Source organism: Coptis chinensis, chromosome 1, assembly GCF_015680905.1.
Source record: "Coptis chinensis isolate HL-2020 chromosome 1, ASM1568090v1, whole genome shotgun sequence".
NCBI classification, from domain to species: Eukaryota; Viridiplantae; Streptophyta; class Magnoliopsida; order Ranunculales; family Ranunculaceae; genus Coptis; species Coptis chinensis.
This window is the reverse complement of record NC_141456.1, coordinates 34,267,252-34,275,220: the sequence shown is the minus strand read 5'-3', so window position 1 is coordinate 34,275,220 and position 7,969 is coordinate 34,267,252. Positions and strand designations below refer to the sequence as shown.

The 7,969-nt window shown below is 36.7% G+C and overlaps 1 long non-coding RNA gene across 3 annotated transcripts; it reads right to left on the bottom strand.

Annotated features, from left to right (window-relative positions):
- Nucleotides 1-728: 728 nt before the first annotated feature.
- Nucleotides 729-5,127, bottom strand: LOC147523620 (uncharacterized). Of its 3 annotated transcripts, XR_015196733.1 has the most exons (5): nt 4,495-5,124; nt 3,182-3,463; nt 2,396-2,549; nt 2,067-2,193; nt 729-850 (listed from the first exon to the last, which is right to left on the bottom strand). It is a non-coding gene; the product is annotated as an uncharacterized LOC147523620 (long non-coding RNA). The 3 variants fall into 3 exon arrangements; XR_015196731.1 differs by lacking the exon at nt 729-850 and having other exon boundaries at nt 1,802-2,193; nt 4,495-5,127; XR_015196732.1 differs by lacking the exon at nt 729-850 and having other exon boundaries at nt 1,802-2,193; nt 3,182-3,275; nt 4,495-5,123.
- Between the last annotated feature and the right edge of the window lie 2,842 nt (nt 5,128-7,969).

Below are 7,969 nucleotides of genomic sequence, written 5' to 3'. Positions count from 1 at the left end.
CTGCAAAAAATAAATCAATCAGCTCACAAGAATAAAAAAAGAAAACCCAAGTATGCCCAACAAAGCAAATTTGGAAAGTAACATACTTTTAGCTTATTATGATAAAGCAAACATATGCAACTGCCCTAACAGCAAAGCTTATGAACACAGCGTCATTTAGTAGTTGAAAGATACGGAAAAAAAACTTGGAAGGAAATGAACAATGCAAGATGTGTATGACAGCATAAAAGGCTTACTATAAGACATGATAACTATCAAAGATGAGGAGTAGACTACGCAATTAAGTATCAGTCGCCGTCCAACTTCATTGAGGGGTGAAGGAGCAACTATGCCATACCACATCAGAACACCATTTCACAATAAAATGCATAGCAGATAGATTGCTGAGACATAATTCTTCAATGCAAGCAAGGAGAAAAATAATGCACACTACCTCACAGTTAAAATTGCCAACGAAGAACATGAGTCCAGTTTCCAATGCAGTTAATGGTGTAAGCCACGCATAGTTATAAGCTTATATATAGTTGTATAAATAATAATTTAAAAGAGGATGACAACAAGCTAAGGTTACAAAGCAAAAGTCAGAATAAATACCAATTGATCTTGCAAGTTTAAGATGCTTTTCACCTCTTCTTTTCGCTCCTTTTTCTGCTTCCTCTCCATGACTATTGTTTTCTTCTTCGATAAACAATATTCTTTTTTTTTTCTTGACTTCTTTTTTCTTCAAACTTTGGCTTTTTGCTCTTCTAGAGCATCATATTCTCTCTTAAGTTCATCTGAACCGAGAGATGCGCTCAAGAAGTCCAGTAAGTTCCTTAGGGTTCTTGGAAGCAATTGATTCCACATCACCCTGAGCAAAAAAGTTAACTAGGTGTAAGTTCCAGAAAAATGAAATGAGCCAACACTTAAATACAGAATAGTAGCACGATGAGCATATTAAGGCACTTGAACATTGTAAATTTGTAACCGGACAAGTTAGCAACCACCGAAAACAATTATGTATTCTATATGAATGTTCCAAATTAATTTCGAATCTATATCAACATTTGCTATGAGATAATTGGTTGGGTAACTTTCTTTTCATTTTAGGCATGCTTAATACAATGCAAGACTTTGCAGAGAGAGCAATGATTTGATATAATGTTTGGAATCTTCTATTTATTCTATTCAAACAGGGATCTACTCGTGCCCTGTCTATAAAGCCCACTCAAATAAGCCAATGACAAAGGCAAAGAACATCAAAACTAAGCTGCCCCTTCGAAGTTGCAAAGTATTGCCTAATTTTCCTCTAATAGACTATATTTCACTCCTAAATACTTAACCTAAAAAACAACCACTAACCTAAAAACATTTGGATTATAACTGACAGTAGCTCATACTTTGTTCTCCATGGTTTTGCCTTTACATGAAACAAAACATTGGTTTCATAAACATTAGTCGCAGATTAATCCCAGTAAATACCCAACTTAGGTACAAATTTTATAAGCAACTACATAATCTAAAATATAAACACTCCCATGCCTACAATTACCAATTCATTTTTCTTAAAATATAAATATACTCATTCCTTCACAAAGTTTATAAACAAAAATTTAAGTCCCACATCCAAACAATAGGCATATTAATTCTTGTTGTGCATTGAAAACATAAATTTTCTTATTTCTTGCCGAACAGTCGAACACATATACAAATCTGCAATTGAGAAATCCAAATAATGCCCAAGTGTGTTACAAACTAAATTCTTAACTACACAACACAAAACGTAACATATGTTACATGGACACGCCATATACTGTCCCTCGACTTCAATTGTATACATTGACATGCTTGACTACAGAAACTAATTATAAGAATCAAAATTAATTTTAAAAAACTTAAACTAAACAAAGGTATAGCAGACAAACATACAATGGATGATTAAATCGATTTCTGTAATTAATGTTAATAAATATGATTTGATTCCCTATACTAGCTAACTTTTAGAAGCAAAAATAGTAGAGTATAAAAAAAAAATAAAAAAAACTTACGGAGAAAAAGAAAAAGAAAAAGAAAAATGAACTTCATACCTCCAATTAACTGTTCATAGAGTCTCTTATAGTATCTCCAGACTCCAATAACTCCATACTCTTTAGCAGTTTTTCTAGCTTCATCTCCTGGTCTCTCAACCTTCTCTAACAAGAACTGACCGCTGGTCTACACTCATCTCGTCCCACAACAAACAGAAATGATAGAACATCACTCCATTGAAAGTGAATCATAGATATCTAATGGCTGAAGAGTTTTTTTAATCGAATAGAAAGTTTCAAATCCCATGACTGATCAGTCCATTTGAGATAATGTGAGACACAAATCCCAGAATTTGTGCTTAGAATCATAAATAAAAATTTATACTTACCCATATGTGATTGGTTGCAAACATAGCAACTTCAGTACATTTTGCGAATATCCGAACAGGCAAGGTAGCTGCCTCCTAATACTCTTCCTCCACATCTCTGGCAACACAATCTTCCTCCTGGATTTATCATCGATAGCTTTTGCAACTTAGTGTCCTGTTTACAAGAGATTCCCATTAAAAAATCCAACACAGTTTGAGTAGGGGAGGGAAAATAAAAACACGAAAGTGAAAAAAGATATAACACCTCATAATATAATATTTTTCAAAAGTTGTGTGTCTGACTCGCTTATTCTTATATCAGTTCGGAAGGGGGGGATTAGCAGGATCTTTAGAAAGCTATGAATAAGATCATATCATCATTTTAGTCACATGAATAATAACTACCAGTTCTGTGGTTCATACAAAAATGAGATCCTTCCGTGAACCGAAAGTCAGCTTCATCTTTTAAATTCCAAGCCAACGCTTCCAAGGGTATTTAAATAACCATGATGTGTTCGAACTCAGGCTACTTCCAAGCCAAAGCTTATTACCATTAAGTTTCAGGAGCACAAAAATTAAATAACAAATAAAGACACTCGATTTTCTAGGAGTCTACACTAAGTTCATGCACATAACAGGGTCCAAATATACATGTCAGCAGCCTGACACTTCCTTCCTTATTTTTTCTTCTCGCTTGTATTGCTTAATAAGTCAAATACACACTAATCCGATTGTCAACCATGCATGTTTATAAAGATGTTGTCACGATGAGCAATAGAATCGTAAAGTAGGGAGCTGAAAACTCACCCAAAGATCCACAATGAAACTGCAAAAAGCATTGTACCCACCATCACGCATTCATTCTTTGTCACAAGACCCATCTGCTCTAGTTTCAAAGTTGCTACAGCAGGGGCATTTAGAGTTTCTTCAGTTTCAGGTGGAAAAATCTTATATAGGATATATGGATTAGCTAAAAGAGAAACAGAGAAACAAATGCCGGTAAGCTTTCAGCCTTGAACAAAGTAACCCATGGACTTCCAATTTTGACCCCAAGTTCCTTGGCTAGCTTGAGGCGCAACAAGTTATTAGCTGCATCAGTTAGGAATACGCTAAACATGTAATATGCAACAAGTTATTAGCTGCAGCAGTCAAGACACCACTAGATGAAACTTATTCGTACGCAATATGCTAGACATGCATTAGTAGCTAATCACTGCTCACACAATTACATTACCTTAAGTTTGCATATTGAAAATAAAAACACACACACACCACACACACCCAACAGAACAAGATTGACAAATATAAAACCACAACAGGGCAGGTATCTTGACTCTGGGCAAGCTACTGCACTAATCTGAGATGTTTGGTCTAAAGATAAACCGTTAAACCATTTTTTCACGATTCTTTGAAGGATTAAGAGGTGGGTTAGTTAGTAAAATCTTACATTCTGTTGGATCTATTTTTGTGTGTGTGTGTATATATATATATATATATATATATATATATATATATATATATATATAAGAGCCAATCCTATAATATTTCACAATAAATGAGTGTCAGGGCCAATGAAAAGATTTACTTTTAGGTCATTGAAACATGCATGATCCCAAACATGGCCCATATCATCCCAATTCTGAACAATCCCAATATTAAAAAGATCATGTTAATTTAGTAGTACTACCAAATGACATTATGTTAATTTTGGAATAAATTCATTTATTTATGTATCCTAAATTCAACAACTTCACAGTCCATGGTCACTTCATCACATTTTGATTAAACTAGCATTCAAATAACCAAATACATTTACTGAATAACTCCAGAAGAACAAAAACTATTGAACTGCAAATAGGTTTCATGTTTTAACATGCTAACAGAATATCAATATCTAACCAGAAACACCATCACAAGGGACATCCCAAAAAATACATAAAAAAACACATTTTCACCTAAAACTTGACCAATCAAACACATAAAACCTCCAAAACAAGCAATTTCACCACTAATCAAAACCAAAAGCAAACATTTTGATCAAACTGCCCTTACAAAAATGAAACTATCTAATTCATCAAAGGAATAAACACTAACCATATCAAAAAAATAATTATTACTACCCCGGTGCCATTGTCGCAGACGATTACATTTTTGTTGTCCATCTTCTTCTCCGAAATTTCTCTGATCTACAGCAAAATTTGAAGCGAAAATATGAAACCTAAAAATTTAAGAAATTTGCACAACCCTTGACTAGAAATTGGGGTTCTAACAAAAACGAAAATTGACGAGAGAGAGTGTGTGTGGGTTTCCAAAACTTGAGAGAGAGAGATGAAGCTCTTGTCGATTTTGAGAGAGATTTGAAGCTCTTACTATCAAACACTCAAACCACTACCACCAAAGATTTACTGTCAGAGCCCTCCCACCAAATCCTCACTTTCTTCTTATACTAGGGTTAGTGAAAGAAAGAAATAATGGGCGGGGTAGTCAAATAGTCACGAAATGTTGAGCGCAAAAAAGACAAGTGAATCACTTTCTCTCTGAAAATCATCTACGACGGTCACCGAACTGGAAAAGCACGCAATGTCTAGTCTCTGATTTGGGACGAAAACTAATGTCGTTCAGTCAACCAAAGTAATCCTAAGTCAACCTAAAAAAGCAGTATGATGGGGTTAAAACAATTTAAGACGGTAATTATTGTTCCTAATTAGAGACGGGGTATATAGTCCCAAGAGTGTGTCCTAATTCTTAAATTCTGGTGTAGTGGGGGCCAATCTTTATTGCTGGGAGAATTTTCATTATCAGACCTTGGAATGTTGAGGCTGAAAGGATGAGAAACAAAATCTGTTCCAGTATGGATTAAGATGTCAAATGTTCCGAAAGAGTTGTGGACGAAAAATGGACTGTCTTTTCTTGCAAGTTTGGTAGCGAAACCCATGTGTATGGATGAAGCCACTGCTAAAAAGTAGAGACTATCATTTTCGAGGGTATGTGTTGAGATTCCATTACTCTTTCACTACCCAAAATCTGTTAGTATTGAAGTTGGTGAGAGGGAAATGAGCATTGGTGTCGAGTATCCATGGAAACCTTCCTCCTGCTCCACCTGTATGAAGTTTGGACACAAGACAAACAAATGCAATAAAATCAGTAGTTAATACTTGGATTCCGAGAAGAAATGTAAATGGTAGAGCAGTAATGCTGGTGCTCAGCAAACAACAACAAGGATTGATCAGCTTCCTACTCAAGTGGTGGTCCAGACCATTATAGAGAATGTTACTGTGGTGCCGAACTCTCCTCTTGCAGAGTCGATTACCAATAGTTTGTGTGGGTCCTTCCCCTTCGTTAGAACGAAGAATCTGGCCGTAGTAGTGGTGCTCGGGGAATGGAACAAGTGGTTGAAGAGCTCAATATTAGTGGACATGATACTGGAGCTGATCCTTCCATTGGACTTCAATTAGCACTTTATGTGCCTGCTGAGATAACAACTCCTATAGTAAATAGGATTGGTGAAACTATGGATACTCCTCAATCGCAAAGAGGAGCTTCAAATAACCAGAGAGATAAGAGTAATACGGTTACACCAACATAAAGTCATCAGCCTAGAGTTATTCCGATTAACCAACTGCCAAGTAGTAGAGAACGAAACATGTATGAAGGGCTAATTGCTGGATATGAGGATGAAGATGATGATCTCTCAGAGAATGAGACCGAATTTTTTACGGATGCTGCTACAGTAGCCCCAACAATTGGCTTGCATAAGAGCTCAGCGCCTTCTAAGGATCAAAATCAATGGACTACTGTGAAGCCAAAAAGAAGCAAAAGGATCCAAGAGCGTTCTTCAGGAGAAATAGAGCCTACGCTTGCTATGATGAAGAAGGTAAAGTCGCTAATGAAAAACAAGAAGATGAGAAATCTTGAAGACTACACCAAAGAGTTTTGGGATGATATTTTGGGACTTACTTATGTGTGTTGTGCTTGCGAAGGTTTCTTTTGCAACTATGAGAAAGCACAGACTCATCTTAGAAAGGATCATTCTAAGATTGTTAAAGAAATCATGACTAGAAAGTAGGATTATCATCTCTACTTTCTTAAGTTCGATTGTAGGATGACTAATATGTTATCTTATGTATGTTAGGTTTGAAGCCTGTTGATATAGTGTCTTTGTGCTCCTCCTTTCAATGATCTAACTCTTAGGGAGGCTTAGCTTGTAAGGTTTAACCTTTTGCAATAATATCAGGTGGGGGTATACCTTAACCCCAGCTTACTTTTTTTCAAAAAAAAAAAAAAAGTGTTAGCAAAACGGAACTTGGAAACCGATGAGAGTACAAGCATTTACCGCACTCTAGTCACAATCAAGATCAAGGAGCTCCAAGAACAATAAAAGATTGACAGTCACACCTAAAGCCAACCTAGACACCAATGAATTGGCGCCACCAATGATTTCCTAACGTTGCATGGACGAAAGAACCACATCAAAGTCGTAGATATCATCAAGATATACCATAAACTCATCATTTTGATCGAGCAAATCACCTATCAATGACGTAGTTTCTGTTGGAATCTCCAAGAGTATTTCAAAATACTTGTGTGTTGTTTAGTCCCACATTGGTGAACCACCACTAGCAAGTGAGGTATATGAGAAATTCCTCCATCATAAGGGCGTGCCCTTAGGGTACAAAGGCTTTTATGTTAGGAGGGAGGACTCACCCAAAGCTACGCGTGTGCGCCCGCCCGCCCCGCGTCACGTCGTGTCGGGTTTGGGCTTGGGCTTGGGCTTATTGTCTAGTGGGTAGTGGCTTACCAATTGCCTAAACTTTGCTACAAGTTTCGGCTAGGGTGGCTAGAGTTCTACTTCGACTTGGTTTTGTGAAACCGACTTTGAGAGGTGTCCTTTTCCCATCTGGTAACCGATACCTCTATATAAACACTGCTGTGTTCATAGAGAAAGATCAACATAGAACAAAGAGATAGGCAGAGAGAGAACTCGTGTATACCAGCGAAACAGAAACAGAACTCGTGGATACACAGCCCTTCATCCCACCCCACACGAATCAAAGAAACAGAAACCATTAATTGCTTTATTCTTCTTCTCTTCTTCCTGTCAGCCGCCAGAGAGAGTTATATTGTTGTTCTAGAGGGTAGTCTATTCTAGTGCAAAGTCAGGCTGCTGTTAACCATTGAATCCTGTGAGGAAGACGTCACTGTTGCCTTTCTGCACCATTGGAAGGGGCGAAATCTTTCCTTAAGGACAGCCTAATCCGCGCCTTGGTTATAACTGTTATTCTGTCCTTGTCTTCTATTGTTTTCTTTTATCCTGAGAGGTTGACTATTTTGATACTTATGCTCCTGTAACTAGGATTTCTTCTATAAGAGTTCTAATGGCTATAGCTGCTATTCATAATTTATTTATTCATCAAATGGATGTAAAAACTGCATTTTTGAATGGTGATCTTGATGAAGAAATATATATGATGCAGCCTGAGGGTACGATAGTACCAGGAAATGAGCATAAGGTATGCAAGTTAGTTAAGTCTTTATATGGGTTGAAACAAGCGCCAAAACAATGGCATGAAAAGTTTGACAGTGTCATGATGTCTA